Raw genomic sequence first — 10,848 nt, 5'->3', positions numbered from 1 at the left:
TCTGTGTCTGTGTTAATTGGTTTCCCTTTTCTTTGTTGAAGAGGGTCTGTGCAATCCTTCTGCCTAGTCCGCCATCTTGCCCCGCCTCCTCTATTTATTTTAATTTCTAAGTTAATCACTATTTATATGAGCAAAGGAAACAAAATTGATAGATAAATCTACAGAAGGATTCTTCTTAAAACAGCATTCACTTATGGCTGCTCTCTTTTCAATCACAGAACTCAAATGAAGCTTTCTATAAATCCTTCCTTTATAAAAGTAAATTCTTCTTTATTAAAGTAAAATGCAATTCTCTTCCTCCACTTGTAAACTGAGTGAGATTCTCTCAATTGTAATGCTCATGAGGAATAGAAGGAATAGTGGTTAAGGACCATAATTGCTATATTTGAGAATGTGTTAAAAATGATCTAGTATAGGTACACATTTTTGAAATGATGAGCTCCTGAGAACATATGTTGCAAGGCCTGAAGTGTTTGGCACAACTCAAGGGACATGACCAGTCAATACTGACTCATGGTGACCCCAAGGTTATCAGTGTAGAACTGTTCTCTATAGGGTTGGGGTTTTTTTTTTTTGTTTTTTGTGGCTGATATTTTGAAAGTAGATTACCAGGTCTTTCTTCCAAGGCACCGCTGGATGAACTCAAACCTCCAACCTTTTGGTTAGTTCGGTGAGTTAACTGCTTACACCACCCTGGGACTCCTATTGAATAACATGTTTTAATGTTTTGTAGGTCAAATAGAAACACCAATCCTCTATAATTCCTCATCTCTTAATCATAAAATTGTTTATTATTTTTATTATGCATTCTCTTCTCAAGTTATCCTTGATGCACATTTTATTTGTTAATTATTTATTGTTTGTAACTATTTATTTTTAAATTTCAGAAAACAAGAATGTGATACATTACTTCCAAATCAAGCATTTTAACTAATCTTAGTTTTATGCTATAGATGTCTTTCCAAATCTCTTTTATGTGTGTCACTCTCTTCTTTTTCTCTCCTGGAAGAAAATCATATCTGGTTTTTTTTTTGTTTTTTTTTACAATGAAATTGATATTAAAGTAAATACTGTGTTAACTCATTGGCAATGAGCATAATCCCCAACTAATTTTTCTATGTAGAAACTTAGTTCTAAATTACTAATTAAATGTGCTTAACAGACTTAATCATAAATACATTTAGTACAAGGTAGAGATAACATAATGAGACAAATTAAAATATTATGTTGTAATGCATAGCAGACCACATATTTCTACATTCTTTTTTTTTTTTTTTAATTGTGACTTGGGTGAAAGTTAACAGAGCAAATTCACTTCATATACATCAGCTCATATGCACTTCATCTCATGGCTTTGACTACAATTAATCACAATGCAACAGCTCCCCTCCCACTATTTCCCCATAGTTACCTCTTCCCTGTGTCTTTCCCTCCATGCACTCTTGCCCCCTGAGTTGTCTCCCTGTGCATACACAACCCTTCTGTTCTCCCATGATTGATCCAAGGAGAGAATCTACCTAATGTAAATGTTCAGCTCATATGCCTGTCTTTTGTTTGGTTGAAAGCCACAGGAGTGGGTTTAATTCCAGATCTGAAGGGAAGCTAGGGGTCATAATATCACAGGTTCCATTAGGCTCTATCAGACCAGCAAACCTACTCCCTCTCCCCCCCCCCCCTTTTTTTTTTTTAATGATTTTGAGTTTTGTTTCACATGGTTCTCCCACTCTATCCAGGATCTCCTACATAGATCCCCCTCCAAGTGGTTGACAGTGGTAGCTGGGCACCATCTAGTTCTTCTGGTCTCATAGTGATCTGGCTGATGATCATGTGGTGTACCAGTCACTTGGACAAATTGTTTCCATGAATCTTTGTTTTTCTTCATTCTACTTTTCTCTGGATGAGGAGAGACCCATCGTTGCATCTAGATGCCTGTTTGCAAGATTTAAGGTCCCAGTTGCTACTTGCCAAAGTAGGAGGTGAAACAATGTTTTATGTAGTATGTTATGCCAATTGAGCTTCATGTCCCCTGTGAGTATGGTCCCAAGCCCATGGGTCCAACTACTTGTTCCCTCTGAGTAGCTAGTTGTGGCCAAGAAGTGACTACAACATTGTCCCTTTTCATCTCTACTATATACCTGGGAATTCTTTTAGAACATGTCAATACACTTATAGAAACATTGTCTGCCAAACCTATACATGGTCTTGGGTACACTCCCCCCTCCATTCACATACCTAATAATTCAGCCTGTCCACCCATCTATCCACTTGTATATCAAAGTTTGCCTTCACTGACAATGCAATACCATATGTGCAAAGGGTTCATCTTCGTTGTCTGTACCTCTCATGTACCTCGCTCTGTCTTTCTCTTCCTCAATGCCACCATGTTGATCACTCACATTTGCAACATTGCCCTCTCTTCACCCAAATCAATACTTGTCTCTATCTATCTAGCAGTGTTCCCTCGCCTTCTATCCCTGCTAGGCAACAAAGCAAATTTCCTTCCATATATAAACCTTTCCTTGACTTTTTATAATAATGGACTAATACAATATTTGTCCTTCTGTGACTGACTTATTTCACTCAGCATAATGTCCTCCAAATTCATCCACATTAGGCAGTGTTTTGCAGATTCTACGTTATTCTTTAGGGTTGCATAGTATTCCATTGTGTGTATGTACCATAGTTTGGTTATCCATTCTTCAGTTGATGGACACCTAGGTTGTTTCCATCTATTGGCTATTGTGACTAGTGCTGCAATGAACATGGGTGTGCATATGTCTGGTCCTGCCCTGGCCCTCACTTCTTTAGGATACATACCTAGTAATGGAATGCTGGGTCAAATGGTACTTCTAATTCCAACTTTTTAAGGAATTTCTATACTGCTTTCCACAGTGGTTGTATCATTTGACAGTCCCATCAGCAGTGTATGAGAGTCCCAATCTCTCCACATCCTCACTAGCATTTGTCATTTTCTGTCTTGTTGAAGTTTGCTATTAGTTCTGGGGCAAGATGGTATCTCATTGTTGTTTTGACTTGTATTTCTTTAATGGCCAATGACCATGAGCATTTCTTTGTATGTTTGTGGTTGTTGTCGTTGTTGTTGTTATGGGCTGTGGAGTTGAACTCAACTCATAGTGACCCCTCTTTGGGTTTCTGAGGAAGTATCACTATGGAGGTAGATTGCCCAACCTTCCTTCCGAGGAGTGTTTCTTGGTCACCTGAATATCCTCTTTAGTGAAGTGTCTATTCATGTCTTCTTCCCATTTTTGAATTAGATTATTTGTATTTTTGTTGTTGAGGTGTTGGAGTTTTCTATAAATTCTATCAATAAGTCCCTTGTCAGACATGATATTACTAAATATTTTTCTCAATCTGTAGGTTCTCTTTTGACTCTTTTGGAGAAGTCTTTGAAAGCACAAAGTTATTTAATTTTTAGAAGGTCCCATTCATCTAGTTTATCTTCTGCTATTTGTGCATTTGGGGTTATGCTTGATAGTTTATTTATGCCATGTATTAGGAAGGTTGCGCAATCTATTTCCGTAGTGATACCACCTCAGAAACCCAAGAAGGGATTGCTATGAGTCAGTTCCAACTCAACAGCACATAACAACAATAAAAAAAATTTGCCCCTAGTTTTTCCTTGAGGAACTTTATAGTTTTAGGTTTCACATTTAAGTCTTTCATCCACCTGGAATTAGTTTTGTGTATGGTGTGAGGTACAGATCTTGTTTCATATTTCTGCAAATGGATATCCAGTTTTCCCAGCAGCATTTATTAAACAGACATTCTCTTCCTCATTTAATGGATTTTGGCGATTTATCAAAGATCAGCTGACCATAGGTTGGTGGATCTATTTCTGGGTTCTCAATTCTATTCCATTGGTTTATGTGTCTGTGATTGTACCAATACCAGGCAGTTTTGACTACTATGGCTATATAGTAGGTTTTGAGATCTGGCAGAGTGAGACCTCCTATTTTGTTCTACTTCTTCGATAGTGCTTTGCTTATCTGAGGTCTCTCTTCTTTCCATATGAAGTTAATGATTGGTTTTTCCATATCCCTAAAGAATGTTGATGAGATCTCAATTGGAATTGCATTGAATGTATAAATTGCTTTGGGTAGAATGGACATTTTCCCAATGTCAATCTTCTTATTCATGAGCATGGGATGTTCTTCCATTTATGTAGATCTCTTCTGGTTTCTTAAAGTAGTTATTATAGTTTTCTTTGTACAGAGTTTAGTGTCCTTGGTAAGATTTATTCCCAAGTATTTTATTTTTTTGGTAGCTATTGTAAATGGTGGGAGCTCTGGTAGCATAGTGGCTAAAAGCACTTGACTGCTAACCAGAAGGCTGGCGGTTCAAACCCACCAGCCACTCCTCGGAAGGAAGGTTGGGCAATCCTACTTCCGTAGTGATACTGCCTCGGAAACCCAAGGAGGGGTCGCTATGAGTCGGGCCGACTCGACAGCAAACAACAACAACAACAACATTGTAAATGGTATTGATTTTCTTATTTCCTTTTAGCAATTCTTTGCTGGTATAGAGGAATCCAACTGATATTTGGATATTGATCGTGTATCCTGACGCGATGCGAAATCTCTCAATGAGTTCCAGTAGATTTTTGGCTGAGTCTCTTGGATTTTCTAGGTATAGGATCATATCATAAACAAATGTAGAATTTTTTAATTCTTCCTTACCAATTTGGATGCCTTTGATTTTCCTTTCTTGCATTATGGCCCTGGCTAGGACTTCCAGAACAATGTTGAATAGAAGTGGTGATAGAGGGCATCCTTGTCTGGTTCCTGTTTGCAAGGGGAAAAATTTCAGGCTTTCTCTATTGAAAATGATATTTCCTGTTGGTTTCACATATATTCCCTTTATTATGCTGAGGAATGTCCCTCCTATTCCTATTTTGATCAGGAACAAGTATTGGATTTTATCAAATGTCTTTTCTGCATTGATTGATATGATCATGTGGTTCTTCTGTTTTAGTTATGTGATGGATGATGTTGATTGATTTTCTAATGCTGTATCATCCTTGCATACCTGATATGAACCCCATTTGGTCATAATGAATTATTTTCTTGATATGTTGTTGCAGTCTATTGGCTAAGATTTTGTTGAAGATTTTTGCATTTATATTCCTGAGAGATATGTGTTGGTACTTTTCCTTTTGAGTAGTGATATCTTTGCCTGGTTTTGGTATAAAAGTTATGCTTGCTTCATAAAATGAGTTAGGGAGGATTCCATCCTGTTCTATGTTTTGGAATAGTTTGAGTAAGATTGGTGTCAGTTCTTTTCTGAATATTTGATAGAATTCTCTGGTGAAATTGTCTGGATAGGACTTTTTTTGTTGGTAATTTTTTTAATGACCTGTTCAACTTCTTCTTTTGTCATGAGTCTGTTGAACTTTTTTTTTTTTTTTAAATTTCTGATCAAATTGACTTTAAGACAAAACTCACCTTAGGAGACAAGGAAGGACATATAATGATTAAAGGATCAATTGAACAAGAAGAAATAACCATAATAGATATCTATGGAACCAATGAAAGAATCCCAAAATACACAAATCAGACTTTAAAAGAGTTGAAAAGACAAATAGATGACTCCACAGTCATAGTAGGAGACTTTAATATATGACTTTCAATGAAGGATGGGAAAAAGAAGAGTTTCTCATAGAACAAACCTCTTCATGAAATACCTAAGATCTCACATCTCACACATCACTTTTAGGGAGTCTGAAAGGTATGAATGATAGATCTTGAAAATGCTTTTTTTATTATTCAATTAAGTATCTGAAAAGACCACTTTCAAGATATTTATTAGATAATGTTTTCAATGTTGGTGAGATCACTACCAAACATACATCAATTAAGAATAAAATGTGTAGAAACATGAAAGGAATAAATAATAAAAATCAAGAAGCAACCCAAATAGCTATTTCTTGGATATTGAATTATATCTAGAAACCATTAATGATCATCTATTAGGAATGGCATGGTGAATAATTTAGTATAGTTACAGCCAAGATAGGGTTTCAATATATACCAGTTAACCTACAATTATCTCCCCTTCCCATTAGTTGCTCAATTTCTATACTATTAAAATAATTAATCTAAAGCTTTCTTTACCCAGACTTGGGAAATTCACTAGATTGAACTTTGAAATTTGTTAATACTTAAATATTGTTCACATTTCTTCATGTTTTCTTCATCTTGAGTTACCAAATGAGAGCTCAAGTATTTATAGGAATATGAGTTACTGTGCCAAAATATCTCAAAAGTCATAGAAGACTCAGAAACCTGTTAATTTTAAACAAAGATTGATTATTACTAATGAAAATACAACTTCAAACCTTTGATATGCAGATGATACAAACTTGCTTCCTGAAAGTGAAAATGATTTGAAACACAGTCTTCAGTATGAATTCTACCTCAACATAAAATGGAAATCCTCAACTGGAACAATAAGTAACATCAAAATAAATGGGGAAAAGATTTAAGTTGTCAGGGATTTCATTTTACTTGGATCCGCAATCAACACCTATGGAAGCAGCAGTCAAGAAACCAGACCCTGTATTGCACTGGGTAAATGTGCTGCAAAAGACCCCTTTGTTAAGAAGCAAGGAAGTCACTGGGAAGACTAAGGTGCGCCTAACCCAAGCCGTGGTATTTTCAATCATCTCATATTCATATGAAAGCCAGAAAATGAGCAAGTAAGACTGAGGAAGTGCTGATGCCTTTGAAAAATGGTGTTGGTGAAGAATACTGAAATACCATGGATTGCCAGAAGAACGAACATCTGTCCTGGATGAAGTGCAGCCAGAATGCTCCTTAGAAATGAAGATGACCAGACTTTGTCTCACCTACTTTGGTCATGTTGTCGAAAGGAACCATTCCCTGGAGGAAGATATCATGCTTGGTGTAATAGAGGGTCAGTGAAAAAGGGGAAGACCCTCAATAAGATAGGTTGACACAGTGGCTGCAAGAATGGGCTCAACTATAACAAGGATTGTGAGGATAGCACAGGATTGGGCAGTGTTTTGATCTGTTGTACATGGGATTTCTTCGAGTTGTCGCCAACTCAGCAACACCTAATAACAACAGCAGATGAAAATGTATAACAAGTTCTACAAATTTTTGCATTTAGTTTCCAAATTAAAGCAACAAGTCAATTACTGAGAAACAATTTCACATTCTGATGCAAGATTAATGCACAGCTTTCACATATATTGGCTTCTTGATATGTTATCTGATTCCTCTCATTAATTTACCTTATTTTTATTTGAAAATGCAAAAGTTTAATTAAAAATAATGTCTTAGGATGTTACTTTCAACCACATTTTGAGAAATTTAATATATTTTCAGAAGGAGGCTTCTACAAAGTATTTCACCTTCAAATCCTTCTTTCCCTCAGCTTAAAGTAATTTAAATACACCCATCCCCATGCTTCATCATGTGTCAGAATGTTACCTGGAGTAATTGAAAGAGTACTTTCTAAGCATGTTGGCCTCTCATGGATATTTACCTGGAAGGCAAGGAAATGATATGCATTTATTCTCTTTTTTTTCTCTACAGTGTGGAACATTGAACTGGGATCAGTTGGGAGTTAGTTGTGCAATCCAGGTGATGCTAAGTCTAATGATCAGAGCTGAAGGGTTCTTAGGTGATCATCTGTACCAGTCTCCTAACATTGGACAGACAAGTGCCTAAAACAACTAAAGAAGTGACTTTCTTTTGTATGTAAGATAGACTTCTGAGCATTTTGGGGTAGTTTTGGAATTTATACATTATTATCAGAAAGTTGAAGCCCGAAAAGTCAGTAGTAATTGGGATTTTATCCTAATATCCAAGCAGCATCCATGACAGATAAAAACCAAAAAACTCACTGCCATCGAGTCAGATCCAAATCACTGGAGACACCTCCTTGGGTTTCCGAGGTGGTATCACTACTGAAGTAGATTGCCCAACCTTCCTTCTGAGGAGTGTCTGGTGGGTTTGAACCACCAGCTTTCTGGTTAGCATCAAATGCCTTAGGCACTATGTCACCAGAGCTTCTCCCTGACAGATAAATGGTATCAAATAATTTGTAAATGTAGAGCCGTAGAGTATATATCTCAACTCTATCTTCAATGTCTGGCATATAGCAAGCAGTAAGTAAGTCATCGTTATTGGTGACAGGATATATCTACTTTTAACTAATAATAATAATAAAATATGTATAGTTACTTATGCCATAAAAACAACAAACCAATTCACTGCCTTTTAGTTGATTCCGACTCATAGAGACTCCTATTGGATTTTCAAGGCAATAAATAGTTACAAAAGTAGATTGTACCTTATTCCTTCCACAGAGCAGCTGGTGGGTTTGAACCACCAATCTTCTGGTTAGCAGTCAAACGCCTTAGGCATTATGCCACCAGACCTTCTTACTGTTGTCATAGGTATGTGCAAACTGTATCAGAATTTTCCTCATGATGTACTGGATAAGGCACTTGACTGCTAACTGGAAGGTCAGTGGTTCAAACCCACCAGCCACTCCGTGGAACGAAAACTGACAATCTACTTCCATAAAGATTTACAGCCTCAGAAATTCAATGAGGGTCACTATAAATTGGAAACTACTCCAAGTCAGTGAGTTTGGTTTTGTTTATGTGTAGCACTCAGAGAGTGAATAAATAAATATCCAGGTGACAAACTCCCTTGGTTCAAGTGAGGTAATCCCACCTACTCAAAGGAATATTTTCCTCCAGTAACTGGTATTTTGTGGTTTCCTTTAATTCTTTTCACTATTTATGTTTCAAAGGTGAGTAGTCCAACAAGGAAAGATTGATGTATCCTGGGCAAGACATGTTTGGGCCACTTGTCTTTGGACACTTATCAATTACAAATAGTGTTTTAAATGCGTGTTTATGTCTACAGTTTCCTGTTGAGCATGGAGTGGAAAGAATCAGAATGACAATTCAGTGAAATTGCAGAATATGGAAAAGGCCAAAGTTACACAGTTTAGTGTTATCTCTCCCAGAACATATGAGGCAATAAAATTCTAAAACCTAATTCCTGTGACAAAGCTGATAAAAAGGAAAAAAAAAAAAAAAAACATAAATCTGGGTCTCTGTCACTGTTTAGAACAGGCAGAAACCATACAAACTTAATTTGTTTGAGTTAAAAGATTACAAATGTAATCTGTGACTCAGTTTTATAATCAGTATTGGGTTTAGCTTCCTGCAAAGATACACCTTATAAAAGAATTTTATGGTGAATATTTTTCAATCAGCTATATATTCACTATATTTCATTGTTTTAAAGGTTGTGACTTTCAATCTAATCCTGAGTTTTAATATACGTAATGTTAAATATATTAAAATATCAAAATGCAAGTGAATGTTGTCATTGTACATGCTGTTGAGTCAGTTCTGATTCATAGAGACCCTTACATACAACAGAACGGAGCACTGCCCACTCCTTCGCCATCCTCACAATCTTTGTTATGTGAGATCCTATTATGCAGCCACTCTATTACTCCATTCAGTAGAGGATCTTCCTCTTTCCTGCTGACCCTCTATTTTACCAAGTGTGATGTATTCTCCAGTGACTGGTCCCTCTTTACAATATGCTCAAAGTATGTGAGATGAAGTCTTGCCATCTTTGATCACAAGGAGCAATGTATACTTCTTGGAAGAAAGATTTATTCATTCTTTTGGCAGTGCATGACACGTTCAATATTCTTCACCAAAACTGTAATTGAAAGGCACCAATTCTTCTTTGTCCCCTCTATTGCTTGTCCGGCTTTCACGCGCATATAAAGTATCATGGCTTGGATCAGGTGCACCTTCATCCTCAAAGTGACATCTTCATTTTTTTTTTTTTTAACACTTTAAAGAGGTCTTTTGCAGCAGATTTTCCCAGTGTAATTTGACATTTGATTTCTTGACTGCTGCTTCCATTGTCATTGTTTATGGATCCAAGTAAAATGAAATCTTTAACAACTTCAATCTTCTCTCCATTTTTTTCCATTTATCATGATGTCCATTTATGAGGAATTTTATTTTCTTCATCAATAAGTGCTGGCCTAGTGCCTAAGTTTGGTGGTTCAAACCCACCAGCCACTCAGCAGAAGGAAGATGAGGCAAACTACTTCTGTAAACCCAATGGGGCTCACTTTGAGTTGGAATCGAATCAATGGCAGTGAGTTTGGTTTTAGTTTGGAAGTGTCTCAAGTCCTCTTTGTTTTCAGGAAGCAAGTATGTGTCATCTTCATATAACAGGTTCCTCCTAATAGAAAAAGACGTCACTTCAGAATGTAGCATATAATCAAAAACTAATGATACTGAAGATGCACTGAAGGCATTGGTGAAAAACAAGACTCCAGGAAATCCTGGAGTACTACTCAAGATTGCCAACACAAAAATGGAATTCTGGAAGCACTCATTCATATATGCCAAGAAATTTGGAATAGAGCTACCTTGCCAACTGTCAGGAGGATATCCACATCTGTTCCCATTCCAAAGCAAGGTGTTCTAACAGTATGTGAAAATTATTGAAATATATAATGAACAACACACAGAAGTGATATTTTGCTGAAGATAATTTAAAAATGGTTGCAGCAGTGCATTGATAGGGAATCAACAGAAATTCAACCTGGATTCAGAAGAGGATGTGAGACAAGGTGTTGGGTTTCCCTTCGGCAGGGCTCCCACAACCCAGGTCAGGGATAACGCCACCCAAAATCACTCACGAAAGACGTCTCTTGATGCAAAAGCAGGAGGAGTTTATTCGAAGTTCCAGCGTGCTGGGGCTCGACTCACATCCCACGCAGGGGCAGAGGAGTAGAGCCCCCAGCAACAAA

The sequence above is a fragment of the Orycteropus afer genome, unplaced genomic scaffold (assembly GCF_000298275.1).
Source record: "Orycteropus afer afer isolate SDZICR_OR568_19922 unplaced genomic scaffold, OryAfe1.0 scaffold00016, whole genome shotgun sequence".
Taxonomy (NCBI): domain Eukaryota; kingdom Metazoa; phylum Chordata; class Mammalia; order Tubulidentata; family Orycteropodidae; genus Orycteropus; species Orycteropus afer.
Note: the sequence above shows the minus strand (reverse complement) of the source record.